This window comes from Panthera pardus, unplaced genomic scaffold (assembly GCF_024362965.1).
Source record: "Panthera pardus isolate Hobbes unplaced genomic scaffold, ASM2436296v1 HiC_scaffold_8, whole genome shotgun sequence".
NCBI classification, from domain to species: domain Eukaryota; kingdom Metazoa; phylum Chordata; class Mammalia; order Carnivora; family Felidae; genus Panthera; species Panthera pardus.
Genome location: NW_026527013.1, coordinates 99414472 through 99439295, shown reverse-complemented (window position 1 = coordinate 99439295; position 24824 = coordinate 99414472). Strand labels below are relative to the sequence as shown.

The 24824-nt window shown below is 36.2% G+C and overlaps 1 long non-coding RNA gene and 1 pseudogene across 1 annotated transcript; both read right to left on the bottom strand.

The window, feature by feature from the left end:
• Positions 1 to 10704: 10704 nt before the first annotated feature.
• On the bottom strand, positions 10705 to 12016 carry LOC109263720 (40S ribosomal protein S2-like; annotated as a pseudogene).
• Positions 12017 to 15567: 3551 nt separating this feature from the next.
• LOC109263723 (uncharacterized) lies at positions 15568 to 24787 on the bottom strand. Its single transcript, XR_002078350.2, has 3 exons — positions 24674 to 24787; positions 20236 to 20313; positions 15568 to 15937 (listed from the first exon to the last, which is right to left on the bottom strand). It is a non-coding gene; the product is annotated as an uncharacterized LOC109263723 (long non-coding RNA).
• Between the last annotated feature and the right edge of the window lie 37 nt (positions 24788 to 24824).

The window sequence follows — 24824 nt, the reverse complement described above, 5'->3', positions numbered from 1 at the left end:
AATTGAATCACTATGATATACATCTGAAACTAATAGGATACTGTATGTCTATTGTACTTAAATAAAAAAAATAATGAAATAAATATAAATAAAAGTCAATAAATATATTAGGTAAAAAAAAATTTCCTAGTCCCTGTCCAACATGCTGGTTGACAATCTCTTCGGAAATAGTAAGGTGATAGAGCTGTAGAGAGGTAAACACAGAGGACACAGAAATGCATATGAGGAGCATTTAATTCCTATCTTGGGAGACTATGAAAAGACTTAGAGGACAAGTTCTCTAGAGTTAAATTTATGTGGTAAGTGAGAGTTATTCAGCTGAAAAGGGATTAGTAGAAAGCATTAACAGTAGAAGGAACTAAGAAAGGAAGAAAGATCCAGCATATTTGAAGTGCTGCCCACAATCCTGCATGGCTGTGGCATTGAATGTGAGACAGAGAGAGGAAGGAAATAAGGCTAGAGAGGAAAGCCATGTATAAGGAATACGAAACTGAAGTCAGCAAGGAAGTAAGTAGCATGCTTAAGCAGGGACATGACATAATCAGATTAGTGTTTAGTTTTTTTGTTTTGTTTCATTTGAGATATAATTGAAATATAACACAGTAGTTTTAGGTGTACAACATAATGATTCAATATTTGTATATATTATGGAATGATCACCACGAATCTACTTAACATCCATCACCATACATAGTTGCAATTTTTTTCTTATGATGAGAACTTTCAACATCCACTCTCAGTAATTTTTAAATACACAATATGGCGTTATTAACTATAGTCACCATTCTGTACATCACATCTCTATGTCCTGTTTATTTTCTATTTGGCAGTTGGTACCTTTTGACCCCTTTCACCCATTTCATGTCTCACAACCACCCACTTACTGCTGGCAAACACCAATCTGTTATTGATATTTGTGACTTCATTTTTTAATTCCACATATAAGTGTGATCATATGGTATTTGTCTTTCTTTGACTTATTTCACTTATAATGACCTCAAGGTCCATCCATGCTATTGCAAATGGCAAGATTTCCTTTTTTATGCCTGCATTCCATTTTCATATATTATACATCTATATATTATTATTACATATATAACAGTATTTATATATATATTATAAATTTTATTATACTTATAAATTATTTATAAATGTTATAAATATATAATATATATGTAATAATATAGTATAATATGACCTAATATAATAATAATATGTAATATGCCTATATCATTTTCTTTATCCATTCATCCAACTGATGGACATTTAGTTTGTTTTTATGTCTTGGCCATTGTAAATAATGTTTCAATGAGTATGTGGGTGCAGGTGTCTTTTTGAGTTAGTGTATTTGTTTCCTTTGGATACAGAATTCCAGAAGTGAAATTGCTAGATCGTACACACAAGTACACAAGTGTTCTTTTTTCTCCATATCCTCTCCTGTTTTAAATTTTTTAACACAGATTAATTAGTGTGTTAAAAAGATCACTTTGGCTGCTTTGTGGACCATGGATTAAAGGGAGATAAGAAGAGAAGCAACACTCATACGTGGAATTTAAGAAACAAAACAGATGAACGTATATGGGAGGGGGGAAAAGAGAGAGGAAACAAACCATAAGAGATTCTTAACAGTAGAGACAAAATGGAGGGTTAATGGAGGGAGGTGGTGGGAGAATGGGCTATATGGGTGATGAGTACTAAGGAGGGAACCTGTTGTAATGACTGCTGGGTATTGTATGTAAGTGATGAATCATTGAATTCTACTACTGAAATCAATATAGCACTGTATGTTAACTGACTGCAATTTAAATAAAATTAGAAAAAAAAAAAAGAGAAGAGAACTAAGTCCAGTTCAGAAGGTTGTTGTAATAATCCAGGTGAGAGATGAGTGTGGATCAAACTATAGTAGTGGAGAAAGTAGATTATTTCAGAGATACCTATAAGTGGATTTAACAGGTCTTGGCTACTAAAATGAAATGAGGGTACAAGGCAAAGAGCAGTGCCACTAGTTTGGGGAGCCAGAGAGGGAAAAGAGGAGATATGGAGAAGTGGAAAGTAGTGCAGAGCAGGATGCAGAGGTGGACAATAAAGCGGGGGAGGGGGGGTGCACACCACACCTTGATGCTAATTAAAGAATGATGTTTGTTGTAGATATCATCAAGTAGGCAGATAAGGAGGTCCTTCCTAGCACCCCTGAATCACTCCACATAGGTGAACACTTATAAGTGTCCTGCTGGTGAGTGGAAGTAAGTTCAAGTTCGAATGGGCCTAGGAGGAGTGCTATGGCCCAAAGTTGCCTGAGATCCAGATCAGCCCAGTTGTGGATACCAGGGGTGGGGTACAAAGTTGCTGAAGGTAAGACTATGGGTATATGTGTACTTTCTCCTTACTCGACTTAGAACACTGATAGTTAACAATTCCTCATTCCTTAAATACATATCCAGTGATAGTGTTCCTGAGACTTGCAGCTCAACCTTACTCATTTGATGTTGCTACACTAATAGTGTTCTACCAAACAAGAAATGAAAGAATTAACTCCAAAAAGTCAGTTTTACATTCAATAAAAATTTATATTCCTTTTAAGGAAAATGAAATTAATAATCATTTACATCTGGAGAAATAAAATTTCCTTTGCTGGAAGAATGGTCAAAATATACATATTGCATCTTAAAAACAAAGACAGACATGGAGTTTTTATGTTAATATCACTGATATTGGAATGTTGCCCCAAAAGAAAATAGCATCCATAGGAATGACAGCTATACACTCAAGGGAGGGGACAGTGTGCTTGATGGTTTACAATGCGTTCAATTACTGGGTAGATCAGCGACTCAAGGCTTTTAGCAGTGCAAAAGGCTGTTAGATCACTTACCAACCCCTATTCCATACCCCCACCAGCACAGGATTCTTCTCTTTGGTATGTTCATAAGGACTCTGTTCAGTCTCGTTTTAAAGGTCTTACGCTTGGAGGTTTTAATCACCTTCTTTAGAAGACTCTTCCCTCCTATCATAGGAAATATGTCCTTAAGGGAAATTCACTGATACTTAACCCATATTTTACTTGTTATAATTTCCTATTACTCTAATTAATACCTTTCTCTGAGCTTTTCCTTGTGACTCACCCACCCTGTATCACCTCTTCCTCTGTGGTGTTTTTGCCATTTAGATCCCTTGCATGTGGATAGTCATCCTGAGTCTCTAGTCAGTCTTAATAGTTAGGAAATGTTTAAGCCTGTAGTACTAATAAATCAGCTCAAGGTATAATTAGAGGCTTAACTCTGCGAAGAGAAGATGTAACCCATTTGTTAATAACATCACTTAGGTCTTTTGAAAACATTCCTGCCTAAAATAACTGAGTCAAATAGAGAACTAGCCTTAAACAAAATGTCAAAATAATGGGCTTTGAGGACACTGAGAGCCCAATTCCTCTACTGAAAGTGTAGCTAAGAATGCGCTGCCGCTTTCTGCTAGTTATTCCATAGGCAAGTTGACTTTTAGCTTCTCCAAAGTTGATTAAAATTCAGTTGTGATTAATATTCGCTGATGTACTAGATACTTTCATTTAATCCCCACATTATACTCATAGACAGTACACTACGGCTAAGAGATGTTAAGTAACATTTATGATACCATACAGTAGAAAGTGAAAGACTCAGGATATAAATCCACGTCTTTTGACTCCAAATCCTGAGCTCTGGAAATGTTATTCACCTGACTAGGAGATGATTACATTATTACTTAGTGGGCTTGAGTCTCTCCACTACACCCTGAGGCCTTAGCAAAATATCTGCTTTGTATTTTCTGCTGTGCCATAAAGCATCTGGGCACTAAGAACAAGCATGTTTATGGATGTATATAGAGCTATGGAATTCATATTCTCCACCTTGTAGTAATCCATACTTCCTTGCTCAACCTACTTCACATTTATTCCTTTTGTGTTCTTATACAAAATGGCCGCTGCCCCCTTTTATGGACAAGGTGCTCTGAAAAGTTTTCCAAAGAGCACAGAGTAAGTAGAAAGTGGCTGAGTTAAAAATCAAACACAAATCTCTCTGATTCCAAAGCTCTTCCTTCATTTGTTGAAAATAAGTGAAGGAAGCCTACTTTGCTTCCTCATCAGGAATCTTTTGGGGGGGTGGGGGGGGGGGCGGCGGATAACCAAAGAGTGATTGCAACATGTTTTGCAAAGTAAAATATGTCAGGGAAGAACTGATAGTATCAACAAGCTCCATAGGAATTGTGTAGATGATGAACTTTAAGACTCACTAAACTAGTTTTTCTGTTGTGTAATTCCTTTTCTTGTCACTCTCCTAAATATGCAATGTCATCTCTTATGTACTGTAACCTGTTCAGTGATAGCTAGTTCTAATTTTATTGCTACTTGGGTAAATTATGTTTAAAATTAAAGTTAGTAATTTTTAATGAAGAGAACATTTTCTATGACTAAGTAAAATATCAAAAGAGCATGTAACCTGACAAAAACTACTTCAGCCAGGTAGTCAAGGTGATTATCAACAGTGATAAATCATGGGATTAAATTGGCACTTTATGTCTGTGGTCTTGCTTCCAAAGATGGTAACTTCCATCCAATTGAGAAAAAAAATTAGAAAAATCTCATTAGAGGGACATTTTACAAGATAGCTAATATAGATATAGCTAAAACCAAAAGTACTCCTCAAACCTGTCAAGGTCATCAAAAACCAAGAAAGTCTAAAAAATTGTCACTGTCAATAGAGGCTTAAGGAGAAATGATTAAATGTAATATGATATCCTGGAACAGAAAAAAGGACATTGGGTAAAACTAAAAAAATCTAAGTAGAGTACAGACTTTAATTAAAAACAATATATTGATATCGGTTCATTAATTGTGACAAATATACCATACTAAGGTAAGATGTTAATGACAGAGGAAACTAGTTGTGGGTTATATGGGATTCTCCATACTATCCTCATAATTTTTCTATAACTCTAAAACTGTTCTAGAAAATAAAGTTTATTAGAAAAATAGCTAAAATGAAAGATTATGTAAATAGAATTTTGCTTTGAATAAATTCCTTAAAATATATATTCTCCTCCCATTTTCATGGTTTTGTTATTTTGTTAAATTTTTTCTAATATTTTAGAATATTCTAAATAAATAAATATTTATTTTTGGGAGAGCACAAGTGGAGGAGGGGCAGAGAGAGGGGGACAGAGGACCCAAACTGGGCTCTGCTCTGACAGGCTGACATCAGTGAGCCTGTTGTGGGGCTCAAACTCATGAACCGCCAGATCATGACCTGAGCCGAAGTCGAATGCTCAACTGACTAAGCCAACTAGGTGCCCCTCATGGTTATTTTTTTTTAATTGCAAGCACACAGGAAAAATAGCATTTTTTAAGTTCACAGTAAATGTGTTTATCATGGAAGTCTAAAAAATTACTTTTCCCTTGCTATCATGAACAGAGATGAAGAAACTCAGGGCTATTTTTCTTTAGCTTATCATTGATTAATTATGATCTTTAAAAAGTCATTTTTCCATTTGTAAAATAGATAAAATTCTACTTCATGGGAGGCTTATATAGTTTAGTGAAATGAAATAGATAAATAGTGCCTAAAAGAGAATTACTTTAGGGCTAAAGTTATAATATCAGAGCTTTTTAAAAATAATCAATGATCCATTTCACCCACTGACCAAAATATTTGACTTTCCTGTCAATGAATATGACTATAATGATTTTATTCCTTTGTTGAATTTTCTTCACACAAATCAGATGCACTTAAACTTGGCTTAAATACCAAAACATGCTGACACAAGTTGAGGACAGAATTGCATAGACAGTCCACACCCTGGCTCCTGCTCAGTTTTTAAAATCCAAGACACAGTATAACCCAGCAAGTCACTGTTTCATGAATCAGCCCCTCGATGTGAGGGGGAAAGTCCTTGGCAACCTGACTGTGCTGTTCTAAGGTAAGAGAAGTGATTGCCTAGGGAGAAGACATCAAGGCCACCACATGTATAGACTTGCTCTGCCCAGGATATGGGGAATTTTGCTTTGCTTGGAATCAGCCCCAGAATTCAGAAGTAAGCTAACTATAGCTTGCTTCTCTAATATCCTAAAAATTCATGCTTTTCATAAGACCCTATGTGCTGGTTTTCATATCTGTGCTTGCTTTGCTCTGCTCACCATCCCTGAGCCCTTGGAGTTGACACACCATTGCTTGATCTAGTCAGGTAATGTGAACTGGAGTGAGGCAATCAGCCATTCAATTCAGTCACAGGTGTGAGTGTAGAAACAACCTCACATGTAATCAAAGGAAGTCACAAGACAGCAGAGGCAACTGCAGGTTTTGAAAAGAGACATGATTAGGTCTATACCAGAATCTAGGTAGCTAGAGTGGGGTATGGTCACCACTTCTGTGGTGTCTGTTGTTGTTATGGTTTATGCTATCATTGCTTAATTCAAGAGAATCTCACCTGGTGGGACCAACAGGAGATAGAGAGGCTACTCTTCTGTGGGGTCCAGTCTCTGACCTAAGGTTATTTCCAACTGCTCCTTTTATTCCCTCAAGTAGGCCCATGGAACTCATGTGATTAGACTTATGACTCATGGTAGTTACTAACAAGAATTTTATGGAACATAAATTCACCACATGACTTTAAAGTTGTAAGACTGAATTTCATAGCCTGCATTCCTTTTCTCTTTATTGCTGTGCCTACTGCATCTATCCCTAGAGATTCCTCTTTTTTCTCATCTCCAAGACTGGCTGTGAGTGGATCATGTACTCTCTAGTACTTAGTTGTTAACAGTATGGACATGCACACCATTTCTGCTTTAGAAGTTTAGACCAAAGTACTATAGGAATGCTGACACCAGAAAAGAAAAGAATGTAGTAAGCATGGGGGAAGTTGTAAAACAAAAACAAAAACAAAAAAAAAACAATAAATTATATAAAAGTCTTCCAGTCATAATCCCTAGTCTGAAGTTGTGGGATAACACCCATTGGTATTCAGTTCTTGTTCATAAGGGTGAAGTTTGAAAGAAATAAACTTTTATTTCCTATCTAGGGGTAATGTTTATTTTTCAGAAACTTTCAACTAAATGTTACCAAATGTAGTGGGCATTTTCACAGGAATGGGTATTTAAGGAATTACTACCTCCTTAAACATACTGAGATACTTACATCCCTATCCAAAATTCTTTGAATGCTAAGGAGTTATTCAGTCAATATACTCAAAAAGAAGAACTTGACTTCAAATTTTACTTCTATCATTTGACTCATGAGGGTAACTCACCAGAATTTTATTGAATATATATGTGATTCTGAAACAAATGCAGAAGGCTCTGTGGCTTGGTTTCTAATTTCATTATCATCTCTCTACTCAGCAATGTTGCTTGGACTCAATGCTAGTCTAGGGTTTTTTTCCTCATTTAGATCCAGAGCTTCATCTGACAGAGTTTAGGCTTATGTTCGATAAAGTCACTAGAAAACTTTATTAATTTATAACACTAAGAACATTAATTTTTTTTCTCTAGATACTGACCTCAGAATTGAACCAAGGACAGACACAGGCCTAATGACTATGGAGGTAGGGAATAAAGCAAAGAGAACATTTTTTAAGCTGAAACAGCTTGAGGAAACTTCCCCTTACAATTATGGCACCACAGACTTATATCTGCCCAGGAGCCTAAATATTCCTGTCACTAGTCTGGGGGCCCTTAGTTTACAGACATGCCCCCAAATTCTTTATAATTCCCATCTTTCTGGATGCCATATGTACCCACACTTTCTGTATCTTCACCCTCAATGCAACCCTCTTACAACCTTTGAACAATGTCTTCTACGTTCCATTTAGCTGACTTCCAATGGGAAAAAAGTGCCTATGTATATTAATTGCTGTCAGTCCCACAGTAGGACTTGCCTTTTTTTCTCTCCTTTAAAAAAAAAAAATGTTCTAGCATTCATCTTATTTTGGTCTGTTTTGTATATCCAATTATTACAATTGCATACAGCAATTAACTCACCACATTTCAAATTTGTAGTTATATCATCAGTGACTAGGTACCATAAGCACAAACGAGAGCAAAATGGTATTATAAAATCGCAAAGGAGAATCATATAGGATATACATTCCTTTGTTCCTCATCCTATATATGTGAATGGGGGAATTAATATAGGTTGACATAATGGTAGGGATCTTGGCACTTTAATACATAACAGTAAATGAAGGAGTGTAATTGAACAATTGCCAATCTTGTGTTCAGTCATTACTGACTTGAGGTTTTATTTTTAAATGTTTATTCATGTTTGAAGGAGAGAGTGTGGTAGGGGAGGAGCAGAGAGAGGGGAACAGAGGATCCAAGGCAGGCTCTGTGCTACAGCAGTGAGCCTGATGTGGTTCATGAACCATGAGATCATGACCTGAGCCAAAGTCAGCCACTCAACCCACTGAGCCACCCAGGAGCCCTACTGACTTGAGGTTTTAATTCAATGGACATTTGTTTTGTTCTAAATAGGAGTGTTTACAAATCTTTGACAGAATAGCAGAGAAGCATGCAGAGTGGGGAAATCGTATTGTAATTATTATTAATAAACACACTATAATTAATATAGCCTCTGAAGTATTTTTACCTAAATTTTGAAAGGATCCTGTGATTGGGATAACTGGATATGATAAAGAATAAAATTGGACCCTTATTTCACACCATGTATAAAAATTAACTCAAAATGGATTACTGACCTGAATCTTCATGACCTTGGATTATGCAATTGTTTCTAGACGTAACCTAAAAGCACAAGTGATAAAAGGAAAAACAGATAAATTGGATTTCATCGAAAAAAAATTTTTTTAAGTTTATTTATTTGAGAGAGACAGAGACAACGTGAATAGGGGAGGGGCAGAGAGAGATGGAGAGAGGGAAAATCCCAAGCAAGCTCTGCACTACCAGCACAGAGTCCAACGCCGGGCTGGAAATCAAGAAACCATGAGATCATGACCTGAGCCGAAACCAACAGTCAGATGTTTAATGGACTGAGCTGCCCAGGCACCCCAAGCTTAAAAACTTTTTAATTGTAACTATGTGAGATGATATGTTAATTAGCTTAATTGCAGTAATCATTTCACAGTCTATATGTATACCAAATCATCATGTTGTACACTTAAATATATACAGTTTAAAATATATAAATTACAAGATTAAAAGCTTTTTGCTTCAATGGACACTGTTGAGAAAGTGAAAAGGCAACCCACAGAATGGGAGAAATTGCAAGTCATATATCCAATAAGGGACTTGTACCCAGAATACATAAAGAATTCTTATACCTCAACAATAAAAAGACAACCCAGTTTAAACATGGGCAAAGATTTGGATAGGCATTTCTCCAAAGAAGATATATAAATGTCCAATAGCACTTGAAAAACTAAACATCATTAGTCATACAGCAATGCAAATCAAAACCCTAATGAGACACTACTTCACACCCATTGGGATGGCTATAATCAAAATGACAGACAATGACAAGTGTTGTCAAGGTTATGGAAAAACTGGAACCCTCATACATTGCCAATGGTAATGTAAAATGGTGCAATGCTTTGGAAATAGTTTGATAGTTCTTCAAAATGTTAAATATAGAGACACTATAGGAGTCAGCAATTCCACTCCTGCTGAACTCATTCCCAGTTATATCCCATGAAAAAATGAAAACAAATCCACACAAGTTCATAATAACCAAAAAGTGGAAACAACCAAAATGTGCATCAACTGATAAATGGATAAACAAAATGTGGTATGCCCATATAATTTTATATTATTTGACCATAAAATGGAATTAAGTATCCATACATGTTATAACATGGATGAACCTTGAAAACCTTATGCTAAGTGAAAGAAGCCAGACACAAAAGACCACATATTATATTTTCAATTTGCATGAAATGTCCATAATAGGCAAATCCATAAAGAAGGTGATTAGTGGTTACCAGGACCTGGGGGAAGGGGTAATGGAGACTGCTAATGGATATTGGGTTTCTTTTTGGAGTGATGGAAACATTTTGGAACTGGATAGCAATGATAGTTGCAAAACTGAATATACCAAAACCCTGGAGTTGCAGCCTTTAAAATGGTGAATTTCATGGTTTGTGAGGTAGGTATATGGAATATCCACACTTTAAGGTAAAGAAACAATGGTTCAAAAATGCTGAAGACTTTATTAGACTAATGGTTCTCAAAATGTGGTTTGCAAATCAGCAGCATCAAAATCACCTGGAAGCTTGTTAGCAATGCACATTCTCAGGTTACTCCCCAGGTCAAAGGAGTCAGAACTTTTGGAGGAGGAGCTCAGCAATCTGCGTTTTAACAAGCTCTGCAGGTAATTCTGATGACACTCAGGATTGAGAGTCACTGGGTTAGTTATAGCTTTAAAGCTTATTGCTCTCCTGGTCACTAGATGTATAGCCTTTGGCAAGTTTCTTGACCTTTCAGTGCCTCAAATTATTCATCCAGAGAAATCGTTCTTCACAGGGTTATTATGAGGATAAATGTTTAAACACAAGTAACTTGCTTGGAAGAGAGTTTGCCACTCAGTGAGCTGAGTACTCAATAAGAATCAGCTTCTGTTATGTAACAGTACTGAGCTGATATAGGAAACAAATGTAGATCCCTTCACTTGGGGAAACTGAGTCACAGATATAAGTTTTCTAGTAGCCACATAAAAAAAAGTAAAAAGAAATGATAAATTAATAACATATGTTATTTAACTCAATGTGTTAAAAATATCAGCATTTCAATATGTAATCAACACAAAGTTTTTGGATAGCTTACACTTTCTTTTTCAAACTGAGCCATCAAAATCCAGTGTGTTTTATACTTAGAGCACGTCTCAATCTGAACTAGCCACATTTCAATTGCTCAGTAGTTACCCGTGGCTGGTGGCTGGTATACTGGACAACACAGCTCTTACTCAAATGCTATGCTCTTTTCCTTACCTAAAGTTCCTAAAAAAAATTCAGCATGTAGTCTTTGAGGATATTCAAAGAGTGGAATGATGAGGTGGGGACAAGCATAGAGCATCCTTTACTAACATATTCCATCTTAAAAGGTGATGTTGGGTTGCAGATGAGCTTTGAATCCATGTCCTCAATTGCATATTATTACACAGGAATTATCTGGTGAACTGCCTGAGAAGATTTTTTTTTTTAAGCTTTAATTCACTTTATTTTTCTTACAGCTGAAGCCTGGGTCCTCTGCATGGAGACTCTGGTGTGGATCTTTACAAGATGGTCGGTAAATTCCTGATAAGGAGACTTGGTGAACACAGTCTCTTTCCAGAGGTCAGGGGTAGGTCTTGGAAATGGCATCAAAAGTGGCCTTGGCAAGGTTGCCCAGGGTGGCAGTGCAGCCCCTCGCTGAGGTATAGCAGTCGTCCATACCGGCCATCATCAGTAGCTTCTTGGGCACAGGGGCTGAGACAATGCCAGTGCCTCGAGGGGCAAGGATGAGGCACACCAGCACAGACCCACAGTGGTCATGGGACAGTGTGGGGCTTGCTGATCTTGTTCCCTGAGTAGCCTCCTTGCACAAGGACAATGGAAAGCTTGGCCACGATGATGGCCCCACAGATGGCAGTGGCTACCTCCTCAGAGCAGTTAACACCCAGACCGATATGTCCATTGTAATCTCTGATAGCAACAAATGCCCTGAACCTGATCAGCTGGCCAGCAAGGGTCTGCTTTTGCACAGGTATAATCTTCAATACCTCATCCTTGAGGAATGCCCCCAGGAAAAAGTCAATGATTGATGGGCAGGGAGAAGACAGAGATTTCCTCCAGGGAATTGATCTTCATGTCCTTGACCAGGTAGCCCAGCTTGGTAATGGGGACCCATTCCTTGTCCTCCTTGAGGAGAATCTTACTGGAATAACATAGTAGACTGCAGACCTTTGTGTATTGTTTGTTCTTGTTCATTCTTGTATCCATAGAATCTAGAAAACTTGCTAGGCACATTGCAGGCACTCATCACACTTTTTTTCAATTAATGAATGAACATTGAAAGTGATTTTCTAACTTAACTTTTAATTTTATTACAATTTTTTTTTCAAATATCTGAAAACATCTAATAATTCCTTTCATATTGTCTTTACTTCTCAAAAGCAAAATCCACTTTTTGTCTTCTAAATTGATTTATGCTTTTCCTTATGTTTAAATATTTATCAAGTCCCTAGTAAAGATTAGATTTCAAGAACATGAGCCTGTAACAGAATTGCCAATATTAAGGGTTTATTTTCTGTGACAGAAGACATAGTTCATATATGTGTAAATATCGTACAAAGATCACAAATGCAATTTTGTTTGGATTTTTTTATTGCTGGTCTAAGAATAAATGGAAGCAAATATCCAGAGTTTCAATATTGATGAGTCTTCCTCATTCTCAGTAGCAGTAATTATAGGACATACTTTTACATTAAGGGCCCACATCCCTGGATAATGCTGACATTAGTAAAACTTACAGACTTAAGTAACCTGCAGAAACACTATTGATATATGGGTGGAATGGTTTCCTAGGAAATTTGATACCTGGAATGAATTAGTTTCTTACTGAGTTCCTAGAATCCTAGAAGCAAGATATTGTGGGTAGTTAACTCAGATGGAGTAAAAGACAAGGTCGTGTTAACAACCTAGGCTTCCTTGACTCACTCTATGGTTTTCTTTATGCTCACTCCCCTCCAGCCACACTAGCCTCCTTCCCGTTCCTCAGACACACCAGGTTTGCTCTGACTTTCCTCCTATACTTAATGTTCTTCCCCCAAAATTCACCTGGCTACCTCCTTTCACTTCCAGTCTTGCTCAGATGTCTCTCCTCCATGAGTTCTACCCCAGTTGCATTATTAAATACAGTCACCTGCTGGGATTCCATCCCCTGTCCCTCATCTTTTTACCCCACTTAGCATTCATTACTTCTTATGATACACCATCCTGTGTTGTTTATTGTTCATTGTGCTAGAATGTAAGTTTCACAAGAACAGAGATCTTGTCTGTTTTGTTCACTGATGTACCCTACCCTAGAGTAGTGATTGGCTTACAGCAGGCACTCCACAAATCTTTGTTGAATGAATAGTTCACTCATAGACCAGATTCTTTAATTTCTTTTCCTTTTCACTTTTTAAGCCTGCTCTAGTATTAAGATCAGCTGGAAGGTTTTGCAAGCCTAACTGTGAAGCTGAACTCTCCCAGCCTTCTAGTTGGGCTTGCTCCCTGAAGGGTCCTGTCTCTGGAATTCATTTCTCTGGGCAGGTTGCCAGGAGTCTGAATTTGTCGTCTTTGGTGTATGATGCAAGATTTAGGGTTTTTGTTTTTCTTTTTGGAGGGGCGTGTTTCAATTTTGGCTAACTTTATTGTTTTGTCTGGAGTTTTATTCTTGTGTTGAGTTTTGTTTGTCTGGGTTGATCAAGCAATTTAGCAACTATTCTTCACAGAGCTATGGGATACTAGAAATTAGAGCTGAAAAAGACCTCATGGTTGATCCAGTCCATCCCCCTTGCCATTGAAGTCTTGCTCTGCACAATACAATGTCCACGGCTTTGTTCAATGAGGTTTTAAATGTCCTCAGAGATTCCTTTGGGCACCCACTCAACTAACCTAATACTCTCAACAACTAACAAAAATTCCTAGTGTATGTCTAAACTCTCCCTTTCTATTTTCATTTTATTTCTATGTGTCCAAGATGTCAAGCCTTTTCTCTTGTGGGATTTTATATCTTTCAAAGAAGTGTGGACTTATATTTCTGCTATATCAGTTCTTTAGCCAACTATGCATGCATTCCTACCTTCATTCTTTTCAATTTTGGTTTTGCTTAGTGAATTCTTTCAAACTCCTTACCTTTTTATTTAGTATGTGTAGTTTTACTAGTCATCCATTGAATGACTGTAACATAATGCTTTTCCTTCTGAAACCTTAAGACAAAGCACTGCCATCTACCATATGGAATTGCAAATATATCCAATTTGCTGCCATAATCAACCTAGGGTGTTTTTATTTTATTCATCAGACTATTAAACAAGTTCTATGCAATGCTCTTCCCTTGACTTTAAAATTTTGATGATAATTGTGTAATATCAGACATCTCACTTAAGCCCTTTGTACTTTTGTTTTTCCATCTGCAAAAGGAGAGAATATTGGCTTCAGCCTGCTTTGCTGTAATCTTATGAAAATAAAGATGTTATATTAGGGCTAAAGAGAGATCTTTCAGAGATAAAAACCTTTCACTTCCTAGCTTTCAGAATCACATGGAATAAATTATTGTCAATACTATGAAGTTCAAATGGCACTCTTTTTTTTTCTGGTTTATAGTAATTTATGCTAGATCAATGCAGCTCAAACTAATTGTAGTAAAGGGCAGCTTTCAAAAATTTTCAAATGCCATGGACTGATTTTTTCAAAATACAAAATCACAGGGTTCAATGAAATAGGAAGAGTCAGTTTTTATATTTATCTTTTCCCAAATGGGCAATGGTTCATGGACCCTACTTTTAGTAGCCCTAACCATCATTGTCCTCACTTTCAGATAAGAATACTTTATAAATATTTCTCTTATGAAGATTAACATAGTACTTGCTTTTACCTTTCAGCTTGTTTTCTGCTTCACTTGAAAATCAACTTTTAGAAAAAAGAGCCAATTAATCATTTCCCCAAAATATTTGGTTACATGTTTCCCATTTATTTATCTTCACTTTTTTTGAAGTGTAATAATCCCTAATTTATTTCATAAAATCAAATCTGAGTGAAAAATGTATTTATGAAAGAAAAATACATCTCTTGGAGTTTACACCAAGTCAGCATCTTATAGGATAGTCTCTTGGTCACACAATGCCAGTTGCTTCACTGCTCAAACTGTCACTAGTCTCTAGCAATCCTGACCACGGCCAGGGCAACACTGTTGACAGCAGAAAACCACCAGTCCAAGAAGGTAAAAAACAATCTCGCTTATTCCACTTTGTCTGGCACTCTGCCATCAACCTGCACTTTTTGGATTTAAGACGCAGATTATATGTCACCAATAACTGGAGTAGCTATTACATAAGCTGGTTATAAGATGCCATGTGCTTTCAACCGGCATCTTTTATAGTTTGGGCATAACAAAAATTTAGTTTTAGCACTCTTTTCTGAAATAGGCTTCTCTTATTTTTAGTGGGTTTTAATTACTTTGAGAGGGAATTAAATAAAAATATACTGAAATATCATTTCTCCAGGGAATTAAAAAAATAAAGTTTATGGGAAAACATGAAATGTAAGGAAATATTAAATATAGTAAACTGCACAAATGTAACATAAGTTACACATTGGGCTTTTTATGATCTAAAAATCTATTCCAAGAAAAAGAAAAAATGAAACTTGAAGACTTATGAGCTTGTTTCAAAAAATACTAAAAATAAGTTCCAGCTGGTGTGAGAACATGGTAAAGGTATAACATGGTACTAGGGTAAATAATAGCACAGGATGGGTGAGGCATTGGCAGAGGAAAACTTTAAATGCGTAACATTTTATACTGCTTTTGAAAGGAATTTTTACAAAAGTAAGAAAGCATATATACACACATCAACAGCAGAGAAAATGTATTGAAACAATATATCAGATATGTTTTCTTTACATAAGAGAAAGCACAAGGCCAATATGGATTAATCACTAATGAATTTAATAAAGTGAACAAATTATTAGCTCCTAAAGCTAGTTATTTTATTTTCTAATGTTTCAATGTGCCAGATGTTTCATAAAAATAGTTTTTATTATTTAAAATGATTTATGAAGCTAGAATGCCCAACTTTTATTTCTGTGTTAAAATTTAAGAGTTAAAAACCGTTAACAAACAGAATTTGCAGTTCAGTTAGCAGTCACTGAATGTGAAAAGAGTTCTTAAAATGCTCCTCTTTAGAGCCATTCTTGTTCCCATAGAAACCAATGTGAGATCCTGGAAAACAAGGTAAGTTCTAAAATAATCACCATTATAAATACCCATTATATAAATGTAAATACAGGCAATTGAAATGATTTAGATGATTTTGAAATTGCATATCATTTCCCAAACCATAATGATTCCTTCAGAGTGGTTCTTGTCTGTCATATAAATACAGCATTTACAAAATTTTTAAAATTCTTATGATTTACTTGTGAGACCATAATCGCCTTTTCAAACAAGACTTCGGCATGCAAATATCGATTTTTGAACATGTATTTTGGTGCAAGATGAGTATTTTGGCTGGGCTTTTCCTTTGGGTAGATTAAGTACTTACCATTATTAGTATTTGGATTTTATATAACCACTTCTTTATTCATTATTAATTGCCCTACAATGAGATCTAGATATTTTAGAGTTATTTTGCAATTATAAGTTTTCACATTTTTATTTATCCAAGCATTTTGTCATGTTAAAAGAACCAAGAAATCTTCTTTTATTGGGATTGTAATTCTTTCCAAAGTCCAGAACCAATCATTGAGTATAGATAATAATATTAATAAAGATGTGTGAGTTGCTCACAGATATATATCCCTCTAGCAGATAAGCTTCCTAATGTTTAAGGAGCAAGAAAATTTCAGAGGTAAAGTTCCATTAGTAAGAAGCAAGCATTTTAATTTAGTATGGCTGTTGAAGGAGTTCTGGATATGCTACCCCAAAACATGCCACTTTGGTATAGTGATTATTTTGAGGTGAAGGCACTTGGAAAACAACAAATGCAGGGAGAGGCTTTCTCTGAACTTCCCTCAGCTTCATAAAAAAAGAGCCTTCAAAAGTAATTCAATTGTCATAAATTCCCTCCCTGGGATTGACTCCTACCATTGGGAGGAGACCAGAAGTCAACACCACAGCCAGACAAACTTTGTCACAAACTATTATATCTCCCATCTATTCTTCTAACGGCCCATTCATTTTCCCTAAAAATAATTTACTGTCCCCTAAGTTGCCTATATCCTCTCCTTCCTCTGTTAAAGATGGCATATAAGTTCTCAAATCTCACCACTTCTTTGAGTATTCACTTTTTTTCCCTCTGTGATGTCCTAATAAACATAATATTAAAAATTAATAAATTACCTTTTCTCCTGTTAATCTACCTGTTGTCAATTCATTTTATAGACTCAGCTATTGAACCTAGTAGAAGAGTGAAAGTCTTTTCTCCCCTACACTGTTAAAGGAGCCACAAGTTATAGACTAGTCATGCAATGTTGTTAGCTGGATCAATGTTCAGAAACTCGGATATTTTCTCTTCCATTTCATCTAACCCTTGCTTCTTAAAACTTAGTGTCCAGAACAGCAATCTGAAAGCTTGTTAAAAATGTAGAATTTCAGGGGCACCTGGGTGGCTCAGTCAGTTAAGCATCCAACTCTTGATTTCGGCTCAGGTCATGATCTCACAGTTTATGAGTTTGAGCCCTGCCTCAGGCTCTGCCCTGACAGTGTGGAGCCTGCTTGGGATTCTCTCTCTCCCTCTCTCTGCTCATGCGCTCGCTCTCTCTCTCTCTCTCTCTCTCCCTCTCAAAATAAATACATAAATAAAACTTAAAAAAATTGTTTTAAAGATGTAGAATTTCAGGCCCTAGGTAGACTGATTCAAAAGCTGCATTTTAATGAGGTCACCAGTGGTCTGAATGCACATTAAAGTTTAGAAACACAGCTAGTCTCAAATATTTGCTCCAAACAAATTTTTGCTTTATTCCAGTTGGACTGATGGAAGCTACTAGGATATAAACTCTGAGAGGGGAGGGACTGTGTCTGCATGTGGCATCTGTCCATCATGTAGGTTTAGAATAAAATCCATAAACAACGTTAAGTAATTTTGAGAAAAGAGAATGAAAAAATATCCCTTTATTTCACAAATGACATATTTTCAAATTTTATCTTTTTAAAAGGAAATGTTCTTATATTTCATTTTGTTTTTACCCACTCCCCACAAATCAAACCATTAAACATATATCATGTGCAAAAATCAACTCAAAGTAAATGGAATATTGAAATGTAAGACCTGAAGTTGTAAAACTCCTAGGAGAAAACATAGGGAAGAGCTTCAAGACATTAGTCTAGGCACTAATTTCTTGGACATGATACCAAAAGCACAAGCAACAAAAGCAAAAATAAACTAGTGGGACTAAATTAAACTAAAAAATTCTGCACAGGGAAATAAACAATCAAGTGAAAAGGCAACTTACAGAATGGGAGAAAATATGTGCAAACTATAATGTAACTAATAAAGGTAATAAAGGGTTAATCTCCAAAATACATATGGAACTCCTACAATTCAATAGCAAACAAACAAACAACCCAATTAAAAAATGGGCAAAGAATTTCAATAGACATTTCTCCAAAGAAAACATACAAATAACTAATAGGTATCTGAAAAGATACTCAACATCCTGAATCATCAAGGAAATGCAAAAAACAAAACAAAACAAAACAAACAAACAAAAAAACCCGCAATGAGATATCGCCTCACATTTGTCAGGATGGCTATAATAACAGTAATAATAAAAATAATAACAACAACATATATTGGCAAGGATATGGAGAACCGTAACCCTTACATACTGTTTTTGGGAACGTAAAATGGTGTAGCCACTATAGAACACAGTATGAAGATTTCCCAAAAATTACGAGTAGAACTACTATATGAACCAGCAATCCCAATTCTGGGAATTTATTCAAAAGAACTGAAATCAGGATCTCAAAATGATATCTGGATTCCCATGTTTACTCTGCAGCATTATTCACAATAGCCAAGATACAGAAACAACCTAAATTCCTATTGACAGATAAATGGATAGAATATTACTCAGCCTTAAAAAAAGAAAGAAATTCTGACATATTAAACAACATGGATGAACCTGGAGGACATTATAATAATAAAATAAGACACTCACAGAAGGACAAATATTGCCCTTACATGATTCCACTTACATGAGGTATATAAAATAGTCACACTCGTAAAAACAGAAAATAGAAAGGTGATTTCCAGGGGCTGGGAGGAGAGGGCAATGGGGGAATTGCTGTTAAATGGCTATAAAGTTCAGTTATACAAAATGAGTAAGTTCTAGAGATCCTCTGTATAGCATCATGCCTATAGTTAACAGTAATGTATTATGTGTTCAAAATGTAAGAGGGTAGGGGTACCTGGGTGGCTCTGTTAAGCATTTGACTTTGGCTCAGGTCAGGATCTCACGGTTTGTGGGTTCAAACCCTATGTCAGGCTCTGTGCTGACAGCTCAAAGCCTGGAACCTGCTTTGGATTCTGTCTCTCACTCTCTCCCTGCCCCTCCCCACTCACTCTCTGACTCTGTCTCTCTCTCAAAAATAAATAATAAAAATGTAAAAAGGTAGATATATTAAGTGCTCTTACCACAATTAAAAAAAAAAATAGATCACAGCAGGGTTTAGAGCTAGCTGCACATGTTCAGAGTCTGACTTCATAATTATAGTTCACTTTTCTTAAAGACCTTACAGATCTGTTTCAGGGGAAAGTGAATAAAATTTAAAAGTCCAGAAAGAATGAAAATGTGAACATGGAGCTATAGATTTATATGAAATAAGAGATGTTCTATAAACTATATCCCAAACACTTTCTAAATCTCATCCTTTCTACATTTCCCCTGCTTTATTTCCATTGCTGAAAATTACATATGGTTTAGTTTACCCTACCCTTTCAAATTTTCTCCTAACAGAGTTACACCTACATTTACCACAATTTATGTAAACTCTGTTGATGGTGTTGATAGTTGTCTAAATGTTGTGACCTGGTGTGTAGAGAAGGGTCCTAAAAGTGTGCTTACAGATTTAATTTCATCTAGGACCTGTCCCTCGGAGACTGAGAGAAAAGCTGAAACAAATAATTGTGTTCTGGATGTTAGAAAGGGCAGATAAAAAGATAGATAAGACATAGGAAAAGTTCAGTACTTCTTGATGACAAGCATGGATGCTGTTGGAAATAAACTCTTGAGGAGTTTTATGCATTGCTAGAGGGCAGAAATCAGCATTATCATTCTCTTTTCTACTTCAAACTATTACTATTTACTGCCTATTTACCACATGCCTTCTGAGTGTTTTACATGAAATAGTTCATTTAATCCTTGTAACAACCTCACAGGGAAAGTAATTATTCCTCCCATTTCAAATCTAAAAAATTGAGGTCCAAGAGGGAAAGTAATTTTCTAGGGCCCCTCAGCTGGTAAGTAGCAGAGTGTGAGTCGGGTAGAGTGACTCTAGAACCAAAGCTTTTTACATACCCTGAAAGGATGTCTTACAAACTTGATATGTAGACGTGCCTCTTCGGTCTTCATGGCTGGCTAATTAGCTGTGACCCCCTGAAGAAAAAATGAAGGTGCATTTGAAATCATTCCTTCCTCCAGCTATCACTCACTTAGCACTCACCATTTCTTCCTGGATAGAGACAGATACAGAAAGGTCAATCTTGCAGAATCCATTCTGCCTCATTAACTAAATGGTCACTCTATAGCAAACTTAAGGATTCAGGTATTTGTGGTATAACTAAAACTATGTAGATCCCAAACGGAACTTTGGGGGGGGGGGAGGATTTGCCAGAGACAAATGGAATCATCTACTAAAAAATCTGCTGCTAGCTTGATTTCTTCTGAAGTTAAATATAATCAACCAATTACAGATATGATATGTAAAGGCATAGTTTTGACTATAAACAATGCTTCTCTCTAACATTGTGGCGGGTTTCCTAGCCATATACAGCTAAGTCAACATTAAGATTTTATTTCTTCATTCTACCTCTTTGCCTTCTGCACTTCTGTCTATATTTACATCTTTGTTATTTTCCTATATATGTGTATGTTCAGCAGTGTAGAAATGGCTCCAGGGGTTCCTGTGTCAACTGTCTGCCTCTCTACACACTGAGATGCTTTTTTTCTTATCCTTTTAAAAGCCCTTAGGAAATACAAATCAAAACCACACTGAGCTACCACCTTACACCAGTGAGGGTGGCTAAAATTAACAACTCAGGGAACAACTGATGCTGGCGAGGATGTGGAGAAACAAATGCAAACTGTTGGTGGGAATGCAAACTGGTGCAGCCGCTCTGGAAAACGTGTGGAGGTTCCTCAAAAAATTAAAAATAGAACTACCCTATGACCCAGCAATAGCACTACTAGGAATTTATCCAAAGGATACAGGAGTGTTGATTCATAGGGGCACGTGTACCCCAATGTTTACAGCAGCGCTTTCAACAATAGCCAAATTATGGAAAAAGCCTAAATGTCCACCAACTGATGAATGGATAAAGAAGACATGGTATATATATATATATATATATATATATATATATATATATATACACAATGGAATACTACTTGGCAATAAGAATGAAATCATGCATTTGCAGCAATGTGGATGGAACTGGAAGGTATTACGCTGAGTGAAATAAGTCAGAGAAGGACAGCTATCGTATGTTTTCACTCTATGTGGATCTTGAGAAACTTAACAGAAGACCATGGGGGAAGGGAAGGAGAAAAAAAAAAGTTACAAGCAAGGAGGGAGGGAGGCAAACCATAAGAGACTCTTAAACACAGAGAACAAACTAAGGATTAATGGGGGGAGGTAGGAGAGAGGGGAAAATGGGTGATGGGCCTTGAGGAAGGCACTTGGTGGGATGAGCACTGGGTGTTGCATGTAAGCGATGAACTATAGGAATCTACCCCAAAAACCAAGAGCACACTTTACACACTATATGTTAGCCAATTTGACAGTAAATTATATTAAAAAATAAAATAAAAAGCCCTTAGAATACAATAGCTCCGTCACTTCTTAGCACTGTGACTTTGGCCATATTACAACTTCTCTGTGCCTCAGTTCCCTCAAGTATTAAATGTATTTCATTCGTACTCAATACACAGAAAAGGCTTGGCACGGTGACTGATACAAAGTAAACACTAAATACATGTTAGCTATTGTTAACTTGTGGAGGAACTGACTTCTTCCTTGGAAGGAAGGGAAGGAAACAGAACCCACATTTAAAGACCAACTTTTACTGTTGGTATAGAGGGTCTGAGATATTTAAAATTTAAGTCCCTTATTTAATAAGAGCTAACATGTATTTATCAATTATCACATGCCAGGTATTGTGCTATGCCCATTATATATATCTATAATGTACATGTATATCTATATAGAGATAGATACAGTCATTTAATCTTTGTTATCTCTTCAAATCACTAAAATATATTTTGGAGAAATTAAGCAATTTGCCTAAACCCCCTATTTAGTAGGAAATGAGCCTACTGGTTCATCAAATATGTATTCTTATGCACTTAAGTTAGCAAAGCAATAATGTATCTTACACTTTAATAGCTATCATTTTCCAGAGTTTTTCCATGTGCCATGACCATTTAAGTGAGAAGTTGCTCATTGTGGAATGTGCCACATGATTAAAATAAGTTTTTTCAGTGGTTCCAACATTCTGGACTTAACAGATCAAAAATTGAAAAAAATTTTTTTTTAATTTTTTTTTAACGTTTATTTATTTTTGAGACAGGGAGAGACAGCATGAATGGGGGAGGGTCACAGAGAGAGGGAGACACAGAATCTGAAACAGGCTCCAGGCTCTGAGCTGTCAGCACAGAGCCTGACGCGGGGCTCCAACTCACGGACCGCGAGATCATGACCTGAGCCGAAGTCGGACGCCTAACCGACTGAGCCACCCAGGCGCCCCTCAAAAATTGAAAATTTAACATAAAATTGTTATTTGTAAATTATTCCTTTACATTAAATATATTCAGCTTTAGGGGGGAAATCACTATATTGCTATTGATTTTTTCTTTTTCTAAGAATTCATACAAACATCAATTATATATCAAATAAATTAAATAATACACATAGGAGTTAGAATTTGGGACCCCTGACTTCTTGGCCAAATTTTTAATAACATTTACAAAAATTCAGATATACTTCACATACCATAAACTTTATCATTTTGAAGTGTACACTCAGTAGTTTTTAGTACATTCACTATGTTTTGCAACCATCATCACTATCTAGTTTCAGAATATTTTATTACCCCCACAAACCCTATATCTATTAGCAGTTTGTCCCAAATTCCACCCTTCCCCATCTCCAGGTAGCTGTTAATCTTTCTGTCTCTATGAATATGTCCTAAGGCAAATCTTTTATCTCTGCACAAAAATGGCAATCTCAGACCTGTGATTTTTTATTCCTTGCTGCCTAAATCAAACTGCCTGCCCAAAGCTTTACCTTGGTATGTTGTTCCCAGTGGCATATGTAATATATATGATAGAAGGCATGAGAGTGTGAAATTCTAAGATAGCTCATCAAGGTTAGCAAATGCTGCCATATGTATGGATTTTATTTTATTTCATTTATTTATTTTTGAGAGAGAGAGAGAGATGGAGGCAGAGAGAGAGAGAGAGAGAGCAGGGGAGGGGCAGAGAGAGAGAGAGAGAGAGACAGAGAGAGAGAATCCCAAGCAGGCTGCATGCTGTCAGCAGAGCCTGACCCAGGGCTCAAACCCATGAACTGTGAGATCATGACCTGAGCCAGTATCAAGAATCGAATGCTTAACCGGCTGAGCCACCCAGGCGTCCCAGTATGGATTTTAGTATGAAGAAATATACTACATTCTTTCTACATTTCCACTGTCTACATTTACTTACAGTTTTAGTTTACTTCCAATTTACTTCCAATTTTAGATTTTCCTCATCTTTTCTTTCTCTTCTTATGGCATCTATTTATATAATATGTCAAATTACATACACTTTGAACTTGAGGACTGCTAATGTTTTTAGTAATGAATAGAAATCAAAATAGTATTATAATACTCATCTTATTTTTCCTTTAATTTATATCTAATTGTAGGATCCCAAATTCTAGTCCAAATTTGTGCTATATTTAGCTGATCTGTACACCCATACACTCTGTTCAGTTCTCAGATAATTTCCTTTTAAGGTAGACATTCAAACGTATTGCTATGTTCCACTGTGATTTATCTGTTTACGTGTCTCTGAACTCCTGGAGGGTAAGGACTTTGTCTATACACCTTTGATTTCCAGTATAATGCCTGGTGCATGACATAAACTATTGTTGTTGAATGAAGGAATAGGATTTAAATATACAAACATTGCATCAAAATTTATAACAATTACATGTTATATTACATAATGTCCATCTAGAATATTACATACCCATGTAACAGATCTATATAGTTCACAGCTACATTAAAAAGTTTTTAATATTTGAAAAATTCAAAATGATACATTTTGAACACCATAAAATGTTACATGTATCGAATTTTACATAGTATTATGTTATAATAACCTGTAAACTAGTTATTACACACACAGAAACACACTGTTTAACACAGTATTCACTGCGTAATTATAAGATGGAGGCACTGAATAATGTGAAAGTTTGTGGAGATTAAAGTCAGGTAAACAAACCTGTATTTGGATTGTCTAGCACTGCCTTACTGATTTTGCCTATTTATTTCTGAACCTGAATTTTCTGTGACTGGAAATATTTAATATCAAACCTCTTAGGGAATTGGTTTAAGGATGGAGCTAATCCATATTAAGGGCCTGACCTTTAGCCCTTCAGGAATTTTAGCGGCCACTTTATCCCTCAGACGTGAACTAAGTAAAGGTGTTTAATTTTTTAACACGAGTCTCTCTTCCAGTGAGGAAAACCTACCCGGACGCCAAATTTGTCAATTCAGAGAGTCCAGATAAAACGGTAAATGCTCAAAATAATCCGCCTCTAACTCTGACGGACTGCTAAACCCGCAGGTAGCGCTGGGCGGACTTCCACTATCCCAGCATTCCGCGCGCCGCTCCCGTTACTC